Here is a 20,024-nt window from a genome sequence, read left to right on the forward strand (position 1 = left end):
GTCCTCTTTGATAAGGGCGATGGCAGAACTAGAGTTCCTCGGCCGGAAGTCTTCGACTGCCATTGCTGACAACTTTTACCTAGAATGTAAGCACTGGCGGTTTCCGAACACCGTTCAAATAGTTCAAATGGCTCTGAGCACTATGGGACTTAACATCTATGGTCATCAGTCCCCTAGAACTTAGAACTACTTAAACCTAACTAACCTAAGGACATCACACAACACCCAGTCATCACGAGGCAGAGAAAATCCCTGACCCCGCCGGGAATCGAACCCGGGAACCTGGGCGCGGGAAGCGAGAACGCTACCGCACGACCACGAGCTGCGGACCCGAACACCGTAACCAGGACTTTCGTTTACAAGTCAAAGAGTCTAACCCTAGACCACGAGTACTCTTAAAGTGTCATCCTACCTTGTAAAAGGTAATATATGCGGTATATTAAAGGTACACTTAAGGATTCACTGAAGCAATTAAACTTAGGATTAATAAGGGTTTGTAACTGCAATGACTTGTGACTACTAATTCCACACTGACAAAGGTTAATCTCGTATCTAAATGAAATTATTCTCGTTAATTATCCAAAGTCCAAACATTGCAAGACCTGATGGTTCTGTATTACACACATAAAAAAAAATTGCATCACCCGGTTCCAGAGACTTCCGGAACCTGTATAGAAAATTGGAACAGAGATCAACATATACATCATTTCCGTCCTTTTTATTGCTCATGAAAACCACACATAGTATGTTGTACCACTATAAAGCGAGACCTTCAGAGGTGGTGGTCCAGACTGCTGTATACACTGGTACCTCTAATACTCAGTAGCACGTCGTCTTGCATTGATGCATGCCTGTATTCGTCGTGGCATACTATCCACAAGTTCATCAAGGCACTGTTGGTCTCCTCCTCAACGGCTATTCGGCGTCGATCCCTCAGAGTGGTTGGTGTGTCACGTCGTCCATAAGCAGCCCATTTCAATCTGTCCCAGGCATTTTCCATAGGGTTCATGTCTGGAGAACATGCTGGAACGCTAGTCGAGCGATGTCATTATCCTGAAGGAAGTCATTCACAAGATGTGCACGATGGGGGCGCGAATTGTCGTGCATGAAGACGAATGCCTCGCCAATATGCTGCCGATATGGTTACACTATCGGTCGGAGGACGGCATTCACGCATCGTACAGCCGTTACGTCGCCTTCCACGACCACCAGCGGCGTACGTCGGCCTCACATAATGCCACCCCAAAACAGCAGGGAACCTCCACCTTGTTGAGCTCGATGGACAGTCTGTCTAAGGCGTTCAGCCTGCCCGAGTTGCCTCCAAACACGTCTCCGACGATTTTCTGGTTGAAGGCATATGCGACACTCATCGGTGAAGAGAACGTGATGCCAATCCTGAGCGGTCCATTCGGCATGTTGCTGGGCTCATCTGTACCGCGCTGCATGGTGTCGTGGTTGCAAAGATGGACATCGCCATGGACGTCGGCAGTGAAGTTGCGCATCATGCGGCCTATTACGCACAGTTTGAGTCGTAACACGACGTCCTGTGGCTGCACGAAAAGCATTATTCAACATGGTGGCGTTGCTGTCAGGGTTCCTCCGAGCAATAATCCGTAGGTAGCGGTCATCCACTGCAGAAGTAGCCCTTGGGCGGCCTCAGCGAGGCATGTTATAGACAGTTCCTGTCTCGCTGTATCTCCTTCATGTCCGAACAACATCGCTTTGGTTCACTCCGAGACGCCTGGACACTTCCCTTGTTGAAAGCCCTTCCTGGCAAAAGTAACAATGTGGACGCGATCCAACCGCGGTATTGACCGTCTAGGCATGGTTAACTGCAGACAACAGCCGTGTACCTCCTTCCTGGTGGAATGACTGGAACTGATCGGCTGTCCGATCCCCTACGGCTAATAGGCACTGCTCATGCATGGTTGTTTATTTCTTTGGGCGGGTTTAGTGACATCTCTGAACTGTCAAAGGGACTGTGTCTGTGATACAATATGCACATTCAACGTCTATCTTCAGGATTTCTGGGAACTGGGGTGACGCAAAACTTTTTTTGATGTGTGTATACCGTCTAAGCCTCGCAGAACAGTAGCAGTAATCATTGTCCTCGTTGGAACTGCATGATATAATGTACTGAAATAAAATTGTGGTCTGTCAAAATATGGAAACTCATCCATTTCGTAGAGGAGAAGTAGTCGCTGATGATCTCCAGCTGCCTGTGAATTTACTGTTCTTAAATAGGAACTTATGTAGATTCCTCGGATACTAGTTCGTTGCCGTTCAATTTGCATTTGGTTATATTATGCGTAGCCGTAAAGCAGAGTTATTTCTTTGACCGTGCTTTCAGGGTCACCAGCAAACATCGCTAACCAAATGTCCGAAGTTCCTGTATAGAAGATTGCCACAAATTCATTTTCCACAAATTAGACTTCTGGTAGTAATTAAGACTGGCAGAATTACCTTTTAACGTGTCAGTACATTCTTACTGAAACTTAACACCAAGGACTTCTTGGTCGCTTTCTATACTCGTCAAATAATTCGGTTCCAATCTATTTTACAAATGCCGTCTGACAATAGACAGTTAATTAGCAACAGGTTCGTATACATATTCACGCTAGCGTCTCTCCTAACTGAGTCCCCGTTGATGGCTAATTTTTCACGTGAGCGAGCCACTCATCCCGGAAAAATTACGTCACCAAGTAAACGCATTTCTCCCGCAGGCGAAATACGCTAACTCGTTGTATTTTAACAATTTTCACCGTTTGTCTTGTGCAGGGCGGAGTTCTGTACTCACGAAAACCCCGCCTAGTGGACGTGAAGTACCGTCCGTTACGGCAATTTTTGCGAACTCCTGCGGGAGTCATAATTAAACTCAAAACAGACAAGTATTAGGAATCTCCTAACAGACCATTTCTACTCCCGTCATCAATAACTTAGACCCAGCTTAGTGGCTTTGCATTCCTCTTATATATCAGAACTGTAAAAATTTTCGTGGCAGTTGCAGACAATTACCTCGTGTTGCGAGTTATAGGTCGATACACATATTACAAAGTAATTTTCCCTGTCTTCTGATTGATTCTAACAGCCGTAGAGCAATTTCCAATGGGGTTCCGTGAAGTACCGTCCGCTACGGCAATTTTTGCGAAATCCTGCGGGAGTCATAATTAAACTCAAAACAGACAAGTATTAGGAATCTCCTAACAGACCATTTCTACTCCCGTCATCAATAACTTAGACCCAGCTTAGTGGCTTTGCATTCCTCTTATATATCAGAACTGTAAAAATTTTCGTGGCAGTTGCAGACAATTACCTCGTGTTGCGAGTTATAGGTCGATACACATATTACAAAGTAATTTTCCCTGTCTTCTGATTGATTCTAACAGCCGTAGAGCAATTTCCAATGGGGTTCCAGGCTGTCACAAAAAAAAAAGGTGGAAACTCCGTAATCGGTAAAGTAACGCATTTCTCCCGCAGGCGAAATACGCTAACTCGTTGTATTTTAACAATTTTCACCGTTTGCCTTGCGCAGGGCGGAGTACTATACTCACCACTACCACAACCCAGCCCTTCCCACGGAAGCTTTGGCGCTATGGTATCGTGTCGTCAACAATTTAATACCCACTAATCATCGACTGGCGGCCATCCGCCTACGGCCATCGGCTGCTTACCACAACCCAGCCCTTCCCACGGAAGTTTTGGCGCTATGGTATCGAGTCGTCAACAATTTAATACCCACTAATCATCGACTGGCGGCCATCCGCCTACGGCCATCGGCTGCTTGCGGCCGATGTGGTGACGTAGACACCAGAGAGCATCGTCTCTTATGCCCTCACGTCCAAGAAGTGTGGAACCTTGCACGTGTGCTATTAGCGCTGATCGGTGGGACGACACCAGACAATGTGTCGATCGACTGGTTCCTTACCCCTGATATTCAGTCCAACCCCCGAACACGACGTATCGCAATGGTGTGGCTCTTGGGCCACACCATTTTCACGATCTATGACCTTTCCCTCACCAATGCTGCCTCTTTCATGGACTACCTGTGGAGCCAGCATCGCCTGGCGGAATCTGACCGGAAATATACCACTACCTTTGCCAGATTTCTGAAAGTTGCAATGGTTCATGGGTATCAAAAGGTGTTCCGGGTTGACTAAGGCACCTCGTCCTGGAATTGCCTGAGTTAACCCCTGGAGCTATGTCACTCGGCCTTCAAACTACCCTGGACTTGCCTATACCCCAGATTTGACATTGGCCTTCTGGGCATCACTAGAGTAGACTATTCTATGTTACTAATGATATGACAATTGATAACATGGGAATTGTGTGAACTTTGTATGGGAAATTATTGGGAAATCAGAAACCACGTAAATAATCTTAGAGGATTATTACTTAGTTAATTCTATGGGCGATGAGATTATCTCGCCAGTTTAGTTTTCTTTTGTGTGTGATCTGTTCATTTTTTTTCATTTTCAGTCTTTTTTACGCTTTGGTTAGTTCTAAAGATTGGGAAATCAGAAACCACGCAAATAATCTTAGAGGATTATTACTTAGTTAATTCTATGGGCGATGAGATTATCTCGCCAGTTTAGTTTTCATTTATGGTGCTGCCGTCCATGCTTTTCATTTGCCTTCATTATTTCTTTCTTTTTAGTTTCTAAACCATCACTTGCTTCACACCTGCAGCGAGAGGTGTATTACTGAGTAGTGTGTCGTCGCCCCCGAGGCATAGCAGAGTGTGCCTCGGTTTTTTATTTTCGGTTTATGGCAATACATCTTGCTACAAACAGCACCCTGCTGTACGTGCTGCGTCGACACTAGCGGATGGCGGCATTTAAAAAAAAAAAAAAAAAAAAAAAAAGTGGAAACGCCGAAATCGGTAAAGTAACAGAAAATATGCTTGCATGAATCGCTCCATACTCACCACCACCAAGTGGAAACGCCGAAATCGGTAAAATAACAGAAAATATGCTTGCATGATTCGCTCCCACCACCGCAAAATGCAAACGAGTATCCACACAGGCAGCTGATACAAAGGAGAATATGAAACTGATCGAAAGCCACAGCCCTGCTGGCGCCCAAATCAACACCACAGATGCATTAAAACACTAGAGTCGGTCAAGCAAGCAGACAATACAGACGCATTAAAACGTTAGAGTCGGGCAAGCAAGCACACAACACAGGAGATCCAAAACTCAAACCAGCAACCGCACAGGTGACAGAAAACAAGCCGCTCCTGGGGAAGCAGGAGATTGATCGAAAGCCTTAGTTTTGTTGGTGCACAAATGATATGGGATTAAAAATTAATTCACAAACGAACTCTGTACTCAGCTGAGCTGCTGCAGTAAAGGAAGCAGGAGATGAAACTGATCGAATGCCTCAATTGGTGTACAAATGATATGGGATAATTTCGTTCGACAACAGTTAATGAAAGATGAGATATCAAATTCTCAGAAAATATCAAAATTATGGTAAAAATAAACAACACTAGTTTACGTCTACACTCCATTCCACACAAATAGCCCATTTTGCTTCTCTCACATTGGACAAGCCTATCTCAGTGCCAAGCACTTTTGCGTTCGTAATACCGCCAAACTACAAGACGAGTCCGATGTCTGTTACTCCAGTCACACTGAGCCACATATTGTCGGCGGCTGAACATCACCTAGTCACTCAGTTCCATAGGGTAAAATTGTGACGCCACCCATTCGATATGAACCGAGGGAATTGAAGGCAAACGGGATACTTAAATGAGGGTAACTCAGCCGAGAGTGCAGCCCATATCCTTCCAAATGTGATTGCATATTCCCAAATACTGTTCAGCTTACCTTCTGTTTTTTACATGCAACGTAGAAAACTGAAAGAAGAGTCAAGCGGGGGATTCTCTATTAGACGAAATTAATACATTCTTCAGCTAGGAATACGAAGAAGAAATATGTGTTAAAGGACTATATCTGAATCAGATTCGTATCGTTAATGTGCTGTGTGTCTCTAGTGCAGACGCAATCCATCAGTGAATGGAAGGATTTTAACGGATCAAGTTTGAAAGTGGATCGTATAATCAACTGTAACAAGAACGAAATAGTAAATAATAAACATATTGAAAAGAAAACTGTGCCAGTTAAGGATAAAGTCATAGAACCTGTTGATGAGTTTTTTTACTTGTTGCGGCATTTGAAAGCAACGACCGGGCAGCAAAAGAAATGAGCGGAAAAGGAAGTGCCCTAGAGTGCTTTTGATAAAGTAAACAGGGTTTCCAAAACGAATCAGGTGTATCTTAAAAGGAAAGTTAACGATCAGAGCGCCTTACAAATTTTTATTAACGGCAGTGAGACACGGACTATTAAAGCTAGGGAAGACAGGAAATCAAACAATTTGAGTGGCAGAAAGAAAGTGAAATAGAGGCAGGCAGGACATATGTCCGGGTGAATCGGTTAAGGGGACCAAACAAGTTTTTGCCGGATCCCAAAAGATAAGAAAAGACTGAGACGGCAGCCTACGGAAGATCGAAAGACGACATCAGAAAACGTGTGGAAATAACTTCGATGCATGTAGCTGGAGACTGTAAGGCGAGGAGAAGTCCTGAAGAAAACTTTATCCACAAAAAGATGTGAAATGATAGATGATGGTACTTAACGTATGACATAGTATCCTTCTACGCAAGTTTTCTATGACTTTTAAAAAAATTACTGTTTATAACCAATTCCGAAAACGAAATCGCGAAAACCCTACTGTTTTCTACATATCGAGTCTGAAATTCAAAAGCCTACCAATAGAAGGACGCATTCAGGCGCATTTGACATCGATATTATTATTTGGACCGTAAACTCAGAAGGGACAGGGATGACCGAAGGGATCTTTTTGAGGGAACTGTTGCGGTATTCACCAGCAATAACATAGACAATCACGGAAAACCTCGTCCTATGTAGGTGTAAGTTTCAAAGCATACGAGTGCAGGAAGAAGAAGGAAGGAAGATTAGAGATGGGTTGTTTGGGGGAGAAGACCAAACAGCGAGGTCACCGGTCTCATCGAATTAGGGAAGGACGGGGAACCATCCCGGCATTTGCCTGGAGTGATTTAGGGAAATCACGGAAAACCTAAATCAGGATGGCCGGACGCGGGATTGAATCGTCGTCCTCCCGAATGCTAGTCCAGTGTGCTAGCCACTGCGCCACCTCACTTGGTGAAGATTAGAGTTTAACGTCCGGTCGATATCTAAGTCACGAGAGACGGTCGTAGGAAGATTACAGTGGTACATGCTGTCTGTAAAGAAGTTGGAGCGCAATAGGATGTATGTGTCGACGAGCGGTAGAAAACATTTATTTGTGGACTAGGACTGAATTGATTGTTGTCACATACATATGAACTTAGAACTACTTAAACCTAACTAACCTAAGGACATCACACACATCCATGCCCGAGGCACGATTCGAACCTGTGACTATAGCGGTCGCGCAGTTCCAGATTGAAGCGCCTAGAACCGCTCGGCCACCCCGCCCGGCAAATGACATTCCTGAAGCTTAAGTAAGGAGCTACATAAAAACACAATTCATTGCTATATACAGGGCGATTCGTGGCTTTTATCTGACAACCAGTCTTCTTCTGAAGGCCCCACGAAACCAACGCAGGTGGCACAGCCCCCTGTATAGCACTGGCCTATGCGGTGTTCGCAGCGCCTTGTGCAGTGTTTCCACTTCGGCGCTTGGGCACTGCATAGATTCGACTCATGCCGAGAGGGCCCAGTACTACCCAGCCAAACCCAAACTGGGCTCCTAGCACTTCTAGGAATATACAGGGTGAGTCAACTAACATTACCGCTGGATGTATTTCGTAAACCACATCAAATACTGACGAATCGATTCCACAGACCGAACGTGAGGAGAGGGGCTAGTGTAAATGGTTAATACAAACCATTAAAAAATGCACGGAAATATGTTTTTGAACACAAACCTACGTTTTTTTAAATGGATCCCCGTTAGTTTTGTTAGCACATCTGAACGTATAAACAAATAAGTAATCAGTACCGTTTGTTGCATTGTAAAATGTTAATTACATCCGGAGATATTGTAACCTAAAGTTGACGCTTGAGTACCACTCCTCCGCTGTTCGATCGTGTGTATCGGAGAGCACCGAATTACGTAGGGATCCAAAGGGAACGGTGATGGACCTTAGGTACAGAAGAGACTGGAACAGCACATTACGTCCACATGCTAACACCTTTTTATTGGCCTTTTTCACTGACGCACATGTACATTACCATGAGGGGTGAGGTACACGTACACACGTGGTTTCCGTTTTCAATTACGGAGTGGAATAGAGTGTGTCCCGACATGTCAGGCCAATAGATGTTCAATGTGGTGGCCATCATTTGCTGCACACAATTGCAATCTCTGGCGTAATGAATGTCGTACACGCCGCAGAACATCTGGTGTAATGTCGCCGCAGGCTGCCACAATCGTTGTGTCATGTCCTCTGGGGTTGTAGGCACATCACGGTACACATTCTCCTTTAACGTACCTCACAGAAAGAAGTCCAGAGGTGTAAGATCAGGAGAACGGGCTGGCCAATTTATGCGTCCTCCACGTCCTATGAAACGCCCGTCGAACATCCTGTCAAGGGTCAGCCTAGTGTTAATTGCGGAATGTGCAGGTGCACCATCATGCTGATACCACATACGTCGACGCGTTTCCAGTGGGACAACTGCGAGCAACGTTGGCAGATCATTCTGTAGAAACGCGATGTATGTTGCAGCTGTTTGGGCCCTGCAATGAAGTGAGGACCAATGAGGTGTTCGCCAATGATTCCGCACCATACATTTACAGTCCACGGTCGCTGTCGCTCTACCTGTCTGAGCCAGCGAGGATTGTCCACGGACCAGTAATGCATATTCCGTAGATTCACTGCCCCGTGGTTTGTGAAACCCGCTTCATCGGTAAACAGGTAGAACTGCAACGCATTCTCTGTTAATGCCCATTGACAGAATTGCACTCGATGATTAAAGTCATCACCATGTAATAGCTGATGTAGCGACACATGAAACGGGTGAAAGCGGTGACGATGCAGTATGCGCATGACACTACTTCGACTCAGTCCACCGACTCTCGCAATGTCCCGTGTACTCATGTGTGGGTTCATTGCAACAGCAGCTAACACAGCAACTGCACCCGCTTCTCCTGTGACGGGCCTGTTACGGACCCGTTTGCGTGCTACACCCATACCTGTTGCATACAGTTGGCGGTAGATGTTTTGCAATGTGCGGCACGTTGGATGCTCTCTGTCCGGGTACCGTTCTGCATACACCCTGCAGGCTTCAGCTGCATTTCGTCGACACTTGCCACAGATGAGTATCATCTCCGCCTTTTCAGAGTTCGAATACACCATGGTCACAGTTCCTACAACACTACACTATCACAGACGTCTGGTAACACGGTGCACTACAGTTGGTCTGCGTGCGGAGACGAATGCAGAATAACAATAGCAACAAGCGCTACATGCGGACACTGCGACAGCTAGACCAAACCACAACAGTGCACTACAGCCACACTCGTAAACACGGTCGTCATCGTAAACATGTCCCTGCAGATGATGCTCGCCGACCGTGGCCCGTGTTTGTTACAACACGCAACTGAACGTCGGAGGTTTCAAGCGTCAACTTTACGTTACAATATCTCGGGATCTAATTAACATTTTATAATGTAACAAACGGCACTGATTACGTATTTGTTTAAATGTTCAGATGTGCTAACAAAACTAACGTGGTTCCATTTAAAAAAACGTAGGTTTGTGTTAAAAAACATACTTCCGTGCATTTTTGTATGGTTTGTATTAAACAATTACACTAGCCCCTCTCCTCACGTTCGGTCTGTGGAATCGGTTCGTCAGTATTTGATGTGGTTTACGAAATACAGGTATATCCAGCAGTAACGTTAGGTGACTCACCCTGTATGTTACACAAGCGCATAATCAGCCACCTATAAGATTGTTTTTTTTTTTTTTTTTTTTTTTTTTTTTTTTTTCCAAGCGATATTGTGATTACGTTTCCTTTGAAGAAAATTTTTCGACACCCACACAGGTTATGGCATTGATTTTCCCGAAGTATTAGTAGAAAGGCGCTTCAGACTTAATTGGAAAGAACTGGATTAATAAATGAACATTTGCAGATTAGTTGCATCAATATTAAATCCATATCCACAGACAGTAATTGTAAGAATGCAGATTAAACAATATATTAGTCCTCCTGTGCTATAAGCCATGAACGTCGGAGCTGCTGGTTCCCACTGTCTGGTATTCTGTAACAATATCGTAAACTCATTAAAGTCTATCTAGTTGTACTGGCATGTCATTGTATAAAATGCTTAAAATACCAACATACAAGAATAGCAGACCTTTCGGCCTTTCCAATGAAACTGACATTCAATAAAAGAGACTCAGTTTACTTAATTTTGTTTCATGAAATATAAAATGTATATGAATCATCTAGACGCAGGTCGCAAAAACAGGATATAAGGTTTCAATTACCACCACTAGGACGCTGATAGTTGAGTAAAACAGTTGGGTAAACGACCCCCAGAGTGTTCACGCGAATAGATAGCATTACTCATGGGAAAGGTGGCTACCAAGCAGCAATTTTTTTCTGTATTCTTGAGCTCAGACGAAGCTCGAAGCCTACAATCGTCTCGATAACTTGTATCAAATTCAGTTAAAAGTTTGAAGGAAGTTTTATCTGGAGTTTTAGTCAATTAATTTTCAGGCATGGATCCCTGATAACGCACTATGACTCGTAAATTCCAACGGTAGTATTTTCGCGAGGGCAACGGGGAATTTCATTTTAAAAGTTTCTGAAATAAACTTATTAATAGGATTTGACCAAGAATGCTGTTGCATTAATGCAAGACTGTGTAATGTGTATTTCACGGTATAGACAAAACTCGTCGAAGATAATGTATTTACCTCCTGTATACTATGAAACTAAGCGATTAGAATAATAAGGACTTTGAGCCCTAAATTGCATGAATTAACAACGTCCGACTCCTCTATTTACCTTGGAAAGACAGCAGGATCATACATAACGAGATAAGAGTCCATTTCGTACGGTGATGAAACAATAAAATGGGAGCCACGTGCCACAAGCAAACACAGTACCGACTGGCGCATACGTAGAAAGCCATATGACTGCAAGTTCGGACAAGGGAAACTGTTTAACGTAATGATAAGACGAAAGACAAACTGGGCTACAAAGACATTCTAAATTCTCAAATTTTGTATACGGTAGATAACCCCCTTGCCTCTGACTACAGCTTGTTTCAAATACCACCTAAAATACACTCCTGGAAATTGAAATAAGAACACCATGAATTCATTGTCCCAGGAAGGGGAAACTTTATTGACACATTCCTGGGGTCAGATACATCACATGATCACACTGACAGAACCACAGGCACATAGACACAGGCAACAGAGCATGCACAATGTCGGCACTAGTACAGTGTATATCCACCTTTCGCGGCAATGCAGGCTGCTATTCTCCCATGAAGACGATCGTAGAGATGCTGGATGTAGTCCTGTGGAACGGCTTGCCATGCCATTTCCACCCGGCGCCTCAGTTGGACCAGCGTTCGTGCTGGACGTGCAGACCGCGTGAGACGACGCTTCATCCAGTCCCAAACATGCTCAATGGGGGACAGATCCGGAGATCTTGCTGGCCAGGGTAGTTGACTTACACCTTCTAGAGCACGTTGGGTGGCACGGGATACATGCGGACGTGCATTGTCCTGTTGGAACAGCAAGTTCCCTTGCCGGTCTAGGAATGGTAGAACGATGGGTTCGATGATGGTTTGGATGTACCGTACACTATTCAGTGTCCCCTCGACGATCACCAGTGGTGTACGGCCAGTGTAGGAGATCGCTCCCCACACCATGATGCCGGGTGTTGGCCCTGTGTGCCTCGGTCGTATGCAGTCCTGATTGTGGCGCTCACCTGCACGGCGCCAAACACGCATACGACCATCATTGGCACCAAGGCAGAAGCGACTCTCATCGCTGAAGACGACACGTCTCCATTCGTCCCTCCATTCACGCCTGCCGCGACACCACTGGAGGCGGGCTGCACGATGTTGGGGCGTGAGCGGAAGACGGCCTAACGGTGTGCGGGACCGTAGCCCAGCTTCATGGAGACGGTTGCGAATGGTCCTCGCCGATACCCCAGGAGCAACAGTGTCCCTAATTTGCTGGGAAGTGGCGGTGCGGTCCCCTACGGCACTGCGTAGGATCCTACGGTCTTGGCGTGCATCCGTGCGTCGCTGCGGTCCGGTCCCAGGTCGACGGGCACGTGCACCTCCCGCCGACCACTGGCGACAACATCGATGTACTGTGGAGACCTCACGCCCCACGTGTTGAGCAATTTGGCGGTACGTCCACCCGGCCTCCCGCATGCCCACTATACGCCCTCGCTCAAAGTCCGTCAACTGCACATACGGTTCACGTCCACGCTGTCGCGGCATGCTACCAGTGTTAAAGACTGCGATGGAGCTCCGTATGCCACGGCAAACTGGCTGACACTGACGGCGGCGGTGCACAAATGCTGCGCAGCTAGCGCCATTCGACGGCCAACACCGTGGTTCCTGGTGTGTCCGCTGTGCCGTGCGTGTGATCATTGCTTGTACAGCCCTCTCGCAGTGTCCGGAGGAAGTATGGTGGGTCTGACACACCGGTGTCAATGTGTTCTTTTTTCCATTTCCAGGAGTGTATAATATGACCAGAAAATAGTACAATAAAACTGTTCTTCATGTCTTCAGTTAACAGAGACAGAGTTTAATTTCCACGTGTATTAATGGATGTGATAGTCACAAATGGAGATCGCCACCTACTTGGCCACATGGTTCGAATCTAATCACAAAGAAAACCCGTTTTTCACTACAATTTTAATAGATATGCGCCGTGAGAATTTACTTCGTATAAAGTTAACTAAAAAATAACATGATAACCTCAGTATGTGAAATAGCACGTTGAAACCGCATATCTGCACATCTGTCCGCAACCTATGATCAAAAACGTCCACACCCCACCAAGGCCGGCCCAAGAGTGTCTTCCTATTGTCTCATCAACTTGAATTTTAACACCATCGCCTCTGACTGGCTCTCGTGGGGAAAAGAATTTCAGCTATACGCGGGACTATCCAACGATATTGGATCAGCGAAATGCTGCCTGGCAGACTTCTGTACTCTGGCGGGAAACAGAAGACAAGTGGTGACGGTATTTTCGTTCCGTCGTTACAACTACCAGAAAATGTGAGTTTTTGTCACCAGACATGTTTCCCTTCGTTGAGGTAAACCATCATCATTGGTCTGTAATTAAAGATATTACCAATCTGATTTGTTTTTGAGACCGAAAAACAGTTCGTTAATGATTTGTTGGGTTTTACTTACGGTGACTTCTGCTTGGTTTCTCGCCTACATCAGGAAATACCGTCTTCTAGCACGTCTTTGGTGCTACGGCCGTTGACTCACAAATAACGTGGACTCGTTGGGACAAAGAGCCTAAATGATTGTATTTTACCCCCACGTCATATGGGATACGTTGTCATGGTGACGTTGCGGGCGCAGTTTCTGAAAGTTGTTTCGTCTCGATCATCACTAAGAAGGTAGCAAAATATGACAATTGGTAGGATCGTCAATGCCTGGATCAGTTGGTGTCGTCAGACTCTGCTGTTTCAAATAACAAATATAAATGTGGAGGGTTAATACCACAAACTTCCAGTTAGAAATTTTTGTAATATATTATTCCTACCATACTACTGCAGCAAAGTAACGAGAAGCCAATGATTCTTAGAAGATGTGTGTTGATTGTCGTGTTGTTTTGTGTTAGTGTTGGATGTTGGGACACGAAGGAGCTGGAGATATTCGATTTAGTGGAGGAAGTTGACACGAATTTCTATACTTCATTGGATGTGCCACAGGATGCAGACGCCGCGGTCATACGTAAAGCTTACAGAAGATGGTCGCTACAGATTCACCCAGATAAGGATGATGCACCAGACGCAGAAATTAAGTTTCGGCAACTTGTGGCAGTTTATGAAGTTCTTCGTGATCAAAGTAGCGTGCATTGTATGACCGAGTGCTGGAGAATGGGCCTCCAGTTTGGAAGCATGCAGTGTATTATTACAGACGTGTACGGAAGATGGGCCTTGCCGAAATGTCATTCATACTGTTTGTGATAGTAATAGTTGGACGGTACATTGTGGCGTGGGCTCCATATCTGGAGAAGAAGTATACAGCTCAACAGTAGACACTGACACCTGTAATCTAATTTTTCGTTGCTCTGAAGAACTACACATTTCTTAATTTTTACACAGCACTCTTTTTCGAACACGCTGATTAATTCTTAATTTTTATATTTGTAAATGTGTCTTGAGTTTTGTAGTATTGCCAACATAATATTGCCACATCAACTTTTTCCATTGAGCTATCACGTTTGAATGCCGGTTGTTTGTGAGCAGATCGTGTTATGCCTCGTGTAAGAAGTAGAAACACTTACCAACACATGTCGAAATTCCAATGTGGCAAAATCGTGGCCTATTGAGACTGCAGATTACATTTCGCAATATTACTGCTTGCTTTCGTCGAGATCCCACGACTTTCGAGCAATATGGAATCAGTAGGTTGAAGAGGGCAATTCTTGACGCCATGAAGCATCTCAACAGCCCAACTAGACTAGCGCCCGAGAGGATAGACAAAGTGTTCGACCCTGTAGGATCTTATAGCCACATGTGGTATCATGTATTGATACCAGCGTACCGGCGTCAAAGTTGTCAACGGATCTGCAAGTTTCCGTCCGACACCGAGAGCTGTTGTGCAGTATCCGCCGAACCCAACGGTGCACGTCCACTGAGCCATGCCTAGTGTGGCTCTGGACCACGAGTGATCTCCGCAGCCGCAATACAGGACGACCGGCGGCAGCCGGACAGCCAGTAGCACTTGGATCCTCTTCGATATGTATTTCTACGCAGACGTCACCTAGTCGCGGCTCCGACTCCATCGTTTTAGCTTTAGTACAGAGCGCTTCATCCTTGTTAACATTATAATAGGTGGACTCTTATTTCTTGCTGCAGTATAGGGTATTCAGCCTCCGTACACTTGGAGAAGTACAAGCTACGTGAATCTTCTGTTTAGAATGTTGACTTGTTTGCTGATCATTTCTGCTCCTGACCAGTTCCCCTATGTCGATAGTTGCCTCACCGTTCTGTAGCCCACTTCTCATTACCATTGTGTATGAAGTTGAGCACAACAACTCAAGTACCTTGAGACAGAAAATGGGCTTGTTTCCAGCAACATAAGTATCCACATGCACGATGACAACTGGAGCACTACCGACTGTCAGTGCAGCGACCGTTGTTTTGGCTTCCCTTGACACGGTACCCGAGACAGCAGAGCCGACAGTGTTGCAGCCATTGACAGCACTGGACACGAAAATGGCAGAATATCACATTTTCAGAGATGTATCTGGTTCTGCAAACAGCATCACTATCAGTGTATCCACATCTGGAGACTCCTAGGAGAATGAACATTGCCAAATTGCATTCGCCTTTGACATACGGTCTCAGTTCCCAGCGCGATGGTATGGGATGCAATCAGGTACACAGTACACTGATGTAACAAAGGTCATGGGGCAGCGATATGCACATACACAGATGGCGGTAGTATCGTGTACGCAAGAAATAAAAGGGCAGTGCTTTGGCGTATCTGTCGTTTTGTGCTTAGGTAATTCAAGTGGAAAGTTTTCTGACGTGGTTATGGTGGCACAGTGGGAGTTAACAGACAATGAGCGAGGAATGGTGGGTGGAACTAGACACATGGAGAATTCCATTTCGGAAATCGGCAGGGAATTCAATATTCCGAGACCCACAGTATGCCCAGAATACCAAATTTCAGGTATTACCCCTCATCATAGTCAATGCAGTGCCCAATGGCTTTCACTCAACGACGGAGAGCAGTGGCATTTGCCTAGAGCTGTCATTGCTAACAGGCAAGCCACACTGCAATAACACAGGCCAACGAAAATTTTTTTTAAAACTTCTTTTTTTTACTTTGGTAGCTGATCTTTATAGATTTTTATGAGCTGAATCCTAATCTAGACTTTTTTTTGTATCACCCACAGTTTTCGGGCAATACGCTTTTTATTAGAGTATAAAAATCCTATGCTATACGGTGAACGGGGAAATTAATGAAACGCTTTGTTACAACATAAGCATTGTTTGTATTTACAGAAAGCTACTTAAAACAATGATATATGTAAATAGAGGTTTCACTTGTCGGCTGGAATTGGTTTGTATTTCTTTCTCTTTTTTCATTGAAGCTTCTCGTATAGCTTTTCCTACGATGAGTCGCTTGCTGAACTTCTCAGTGAAGTGACCAACAGTAGTCCCCCAACTGCCAATAAGGTCTTTTCTTTTAATCTAGAGCCAAGCAATTCAGCTTTTTCTTTTGTTAAGCCCAGATCCCTAACCAAATCGTTAAGTTGATTGGCGACTCCATGTTGTCTTGTGCACAACGACCAGATAACAGGTATACTTGAAAAAAGATACAGCATTGGTCGTATATTTTTTTTTACTATTGCAAAATCGATTTTCTGTCACTGAGTGACCATCTTCAGTGCTATATTGTATAACTTAAATTGGGATGCACTGTTGTCACTATGCTTACGGCGATCACATAGATCTATGTGATCGCCGTAAGCATAGTGACAACAGTGCATCCCAATTTAAGTTATACAATATAGCACTGAAGATGGTCACTCAGTGACAGAAAATCGATTTTGCAATAGTAAAAAAAAAATATACGACCAATGCTGTATCTTTTTTCAAATCGTTAAGCTCGGTCTGAGTAAACAATTTCGGCTCTAGACTTTCTGTATCGCAATGGAATTCATCATCATCTGGTTCATCTAAATCAGATTGTACATCAAAAAAACTTCTGCTACAATAGAATTTAAATCATCTAGTGGTTCAGGAAACGGCAAATCTACGAGTACACCATTCCCTACTGGTCAGATGGCGGACGGAAGGTCAGGGTAGCTTATTACCTTCTTCTTTTTCGAATTATGACCAGTAATATAAACACTGCAAAAGTAGCAGTCATAAGAATGATTTCTTGGCTCCCTCCATTTCATAGGAACAGCAAATCTAAAGGCTTTTTTCTCCTTTTCGGACCATTTTCTCAGATCTTCAACACACACATAATACAGCTTATGTGGCGCCCAAATTTAACATGATCACCAAGTTTGGTTCCATAGTATGATAGATAAACCTTTTTCACAAAGTCTGTAATGTTTCTTTGGCGTTTTTTAATCACAAATTCACCACAAATATAACAAAAACTGTCAGCAGACTTTTTAAAACCACGAATAGACATCGTACTGAGCATAAGTACAGGAAACGGGAGGGTGAGGTTAGATTGACAGTAAACAAAACACCATCTGTTAGTACAAAAATAGAACCGACCATTTTTTGCCAGCAGATGTTTTTCAGCAGTGCTACCAACGTCATCTACATTCATTACACGTCCTTTTTAAATTATTTTAACTATATAACAGCTGTTAAAGTCGTTAAAAAATCGTTTAATTTGATAAATTTAACTGTAAAATGAAAGAAATGGTGGGTGATACGGTTTTTTAAGTATCATATTTGGATTTCCCATCCTAAAAAACATAAGAATAAGGTGTTTTCAGCAACAAGTTTTTCCATCGTTGGCCTGAGTAATTAAACGCAGAAATCAAAGTGGGACTTTCGACGAACGTATCCCTTAGGACAGTACGGCGGAATTTGGCGTCTGTGGGCTGAGGCAGCAAACGAGCGACGAGAGTGCCTTTGCTAACAGCACGACCGCCTACAACGCCTGTTCTGGATTCTAGATCATATCGATTGGACCCTAGACGACTGGAAAACCGTGGCCAGGTCGGATGAGTCCCGATTTCAGCTGATAAGAGCTGATGGTAGGGCGCGAGGGCGCCGCAGACCCCACGAAGCCATGGGTCTGGGTTGTGTTTACATAATGGGCTGAGTCCTCTGGTCCAACAGAACCGATCATTGACTGGAAATCGTTATGTTCGGCTACTTGGAGATCATTTCCAGACATTCATGGACTTCATGTTGCCAAACAACGATGGGAGGATGACAGTGCGCCATGTCATTGGGCCACAATTGTTCGCAGTGGTTTGAAGAACATTCTGCATAGTTCGAGCGAATTATTTGGCCACCGAGATCTGCCGCCATGAATCCCACCGAACATTTATCGGAAATAATTTAGAGGTCAATTCGTGTACTAAATCCTGCACCAGAAACAGTTTCCCGATTTTGACGGTTATAGAGGCAGCTTGGCTCAATATTTCTGCAGAGAACTATCATCCACTTGTTGAGTCCATACTAAGTAGAGTTACTGCACTACGCCGGACGAAAGGAGGTCCGACACGATATTAGGAGGAAAGCTATGACCTTTATCAAATCAGTGTATGAACGTCTTTGTTTCATATAGCCAGTAATTTGGTCGACTGACGTTACATTTATGTGTTAATTTCAGTGGTTGTGCCTTATCTTAGAGGTCTCCGTGACATTACCTATCAACAAGATAACACAACACCTCAAAATGCGTGTGCTGTCCTGACCTACCTCGATACAGAGGCTGTTCGTCTACTGCTCAAGTCAGCACGCTCTCCAAATCGCTCGCCCATTGAAAACATCTGATCATGGGTTGAGAGGACCTGCCACGTTACTAGTCGCCGTCCATGCCACGATTGATGAGCTCTGGCAGAGTACTGAAGCAGTTTGGGATAACATACACATATCTGCATCCATGCTCAGTTCGACGTGATGCCCAGAAGCTGTTGTTGCTGCCATGTAGCGAACTAAATAGGGGAAAGTGCCCTATTACCGGATACTGTTTCTAAATTTAAAATTACCACAAATTAGCAGACTTTAAATTATGAAAAATGTGCAGTAATATTACTGGGGAATAGTTAAATACTTCACTTGTCAAAACTCTTCTGAATATTGAGCCATGCTGCTTCTCGCGTTGGTGCTGTTTGTAGGTTTCCGTCCTCTATTGGAGCCCAGACCGTATCGTTTAGCTAACATGGTTGTGGTTGTTTGTCTTCTTCTCGTGTTGACTGGCGCCACTTGGATTCGCAAGCGTTGCCTGTTGTGGCAGCAGCAGTGGTTATCGATATGTAGCAACTGTGGCCCTATCTTTGGGGCGACGTTGTTGTTCTTCCTGGTCGTGTCAGTGGGCATTTCGGTTGGGGACTCAGGAGGAGCCAGGTCCACACAGTGCGAGAACACGCCGGGACCGCTGGCGGCGCGCATGGACTGTCGGATCGAAGGCCTGCAGTCAAGAGGGTGCCCGACCTCGTCGTAAACTGGATCCTGCAAGCTTTAGTTGAGTGCATTTGGATTCAAGTAGAGAAACCTCCACCATTGCGAGATCTTGCGATTCTCAAGTGACTTGGGTTCGTGTTGCTGCTCGTAGTGTTGCCGAGGCGAAGAGCAGCGAGCGGAGTGCTTGGGGAAGGCGGATCTGATTAGCTTTCCTGGACTTCTAATTACTATTTGTTGCGTTCAGTTTGTTACTATCTGTTAAGTTCAACCAACGGTATTTTTCCTGCCTGGTGCCCGCTAATGATCCACTTACCTGCCCTGGATGTTAGTGTATGTAACAGTGTACGTTTCCTCGCCTAGCTGCTGCTGTCCGGTGAGGCATGTAGGTTATACAGCTTTCTTGATTGTAGGTTGGTTGGAGATTCTTCTACCCTGGTGGTAGTGATTCCTTTCTCGTTCCAGGCGCTCTAAGCACAGTATTCTGCAGGCGGAGTATTTTTACATCTTTGCATTTGGTTTATTGGACGTCAGGTAGCCTCAGCAAGATTATCATTAGTCATTCGTTAGACAGCCACTAGTCTGAATTACCATCTTGTGAAGTGAATGCAACTCTTGGCGGCCTATCTCATCGCTCGCTCAGAGGTCGATTCCTGGTGCACC

Source organism: Schistocerca nitens, chromosome 2, assembly GCF_023898315.1.
Source record: "Schistocerca nitens isolate TAMUIC-IGC-003100 chromosome 2, iqSchNite1.1, whole genome shotgun sequence".
NCBI classification, from domain to species: Eukaryota; Metazoa; Arthropoda; class Insecta; order Orthoptera; family Acrididae; genus Schistocerca; species Schistocerca nitens.